This window comes from Nestor notabilis, unplaced genomic scaffold (genome assembly GCF_000696875.1).
Source record: "Nestor notabilis isolate BGI_N333 unplaced genomic scaffold, ASM69687v1 scaffold3189, whole genome shotgun sequence".
Taxonomy (NCBI): domain Eukaryota; kingdom Metazoa; phylum Chordata; class Aves; order Psittaciformes; family Psittacidae; genus Nestor; species Nestor notabilis.
Window position 1 is genome coordinate 12,502 of NW_009943976.1, and position 2,476 is coordinate 14,977.

Below are 2,476 nucleotides of genomic sequence, written 5' to 3' on the forward strand. Positions count from 1 at the left end.
CGGGATGAGTGGCGGGCGCGCTGGAAGAGGGAGGTGAGGATCTGGACAGCACCACAGTGGGCAGGGAGGGGGGCACCACAGCACAGTGGCAATGCCAGGATGGGGTGGGCTGCGTAGCAGTGGTGGTCCAAGCACCCTAAACCTTGTGGTGTCTATCTGTCTCTAAGGCTCCCACAGATAATTGTAGCATCACTAATGATGGTATCGCTAATAACGGCAGGCAGAGCTCTGGCTAATCACAGCATGGTGCCGGCAGTGCCAGCTGCATGAGGGTTGGTCAGCACAGGGTGGGGGCTCAGGTGGACAGCCACCCAGCATGCACCATGCTGTGGGGCTGGCATTGGAGTGGGCACTGCCTATGAGACCACTGCAGCACTGCCGCTGCCCTTCGTGCACCGAGGTTGTGCACCAGGGTGGGCAGCTTTGCTTCTCATGCCTGTGCCCCCCCGCCGAGGGCCACTGTAAGCCCGGTACACGCAGACACCGGTGCAGGCAGTGTGGGGCCCTTCCTTCTCCTGTGGGATGTGCCGTTCCTGACGGTTTCCTGGGGAACCAGCATGCAACGTGACGCAGGCACAATCTCAAAGCCAAGGGCAGTGGCAGGAGGCCGGGGGGCAGCTGGGGGTGCGGCACAGGGCTACAGGCAGGCTGCAGTGCCACTTGGGGGGTGCTATGGGGGCACCCCGGGAGTCCCATCCCCACTAGTATCTCTGCCACTCCCCCTGTGCCCTGTTGTCTGCATCATTCCTGGCTGCCAGCAGGTCTCCCAGGCAACAGGTCCTCCCTTGCCACGTTGACCTGGCACTATTTATAGCTCTGCACTGCCAAGCAGTCATGCTGGCACCACACAGGCACCAGGGATGGCTGGTATGGCCAGAGCATCCTGCAGGGCATGGCTGGAACAGCCTTGGTGTCCCCATAGAGCACAGGGCATGGCCAGGTCATCCTCATAGGGCACAGGGCACGGCTGGCATGGCCAGTGTTCCCGTGGTACAGGGAACGTCTGGCACGGCCGCCATGTCACCATGGGGCACAGCTGGCATGGCCACAATGTCCCTATGGGTACAGGGCAAGGCCATGATGTTTCCATGGGGCACAGGGCATGGCTGGCACAGCCACAATGTCCCCACAGGCACAGGACACTGCTGGCATGGCCATGGTGTCCCCATGGGGCACGGCTGGTAGGGCCAAGGTGGCCGTGCCAGGGGACATCATGGACCAGCTTCCCCTGGGTTGGCTGGCCCAAGCACAGAGGGTCTGGCATCCGGGGTTTGTGTATGGCTGCTGCCACAGGTGCAGGATGCGACGGTGGTGGAAGGGTGGCTCAAGGGGTGCCCCAGACAGAATGGGCACCCCCAGGCACAAGGGGGCTGTGTGCCTGGAGGGGGCTTTGCCAAACACAGGGTTGGGGTCCAGGTTTGCAGCCTCAGCCTGGCATGGGGGACACCAGCAATGCAGGTATTTGCCCACAGCCCCAGTGCAGCTGTGCTCTGGCTGCTAGCAGCACTGCAGCTACAGATCCTGCACCATGGATCAGCCATGGGCTGGTGGTGGCTGCCCTGGCCATGCGGGGCACACCACAGCTGGGCGCTGCACTGAGGTGGCTGGTGGTTGCAGGCGCCAAGTAACTATTTTCCAACACACGGTTCCCTTGCCAAAACAAATGCAGATTCAGGTCAGCCAGAATGGCTCATCAGCCAAAAATAATTGGAAAGAAATGCTTAAAAAGTCAAAATACTTCTTTTGAGGAGTCGCTCCTCCTCAAACAATGCTGAACTTCACCACGCTTCATGCCCTTATTTTTCTAATAAGAATAAGTGTTTTCTTTTCATTACGGGGAGAAAGCCTGAAACGCTTTCAGGCTGTGTTGGCCTTTTCCCCTGATCTCAGCTGACGCCCGGCACCAATTGTCACTTGTTGGTGGTGTCAGCAACGCAGTCCTCAGGGACAGGGACAGGCCACCCACAGCCTGTGTGGCTCCATCGTGGGGGGGAACATTGCCTTTTCCCTCCCTCCGGTGAGCCCCCTCTGCCAGATGTGGTGCTGGCCAGGCTCCAATATGGCACTGGCAATGCCCCAGAGGGGTTTGGTCCTTTGGGACCTGGAGGGCTGGGGTGCAGGAACCCCTCCCCAGGAAGGGGCCCCCATGGCAGAACCCCCCATGGCAGCAAACCTGCCCAGCACCGGCACCAACCCTGTCTTGTCTCACAATATTGGAGCCCATCCACACTGTTGAGGCTGTTTCCTCTCCATGGAGGTCCACAAACCTGTAATCAGTCACCTCTGGGGTGTATTTTTAGTAAGCAGAGTGTCTACAGTGCCCATCGGCCAGCCATGGCCACTCCTCATCCCCAGACTGTCCAGGGATTCCCCGCCATGTGCCACCCATGCAAGGGACACCCACCGCCCATGCCCCAGCACCTCAGTGCTGCTTGGGAGCAGAGGCTGCTGGGGGAGTCCCAGCAGCTTGGCTGGG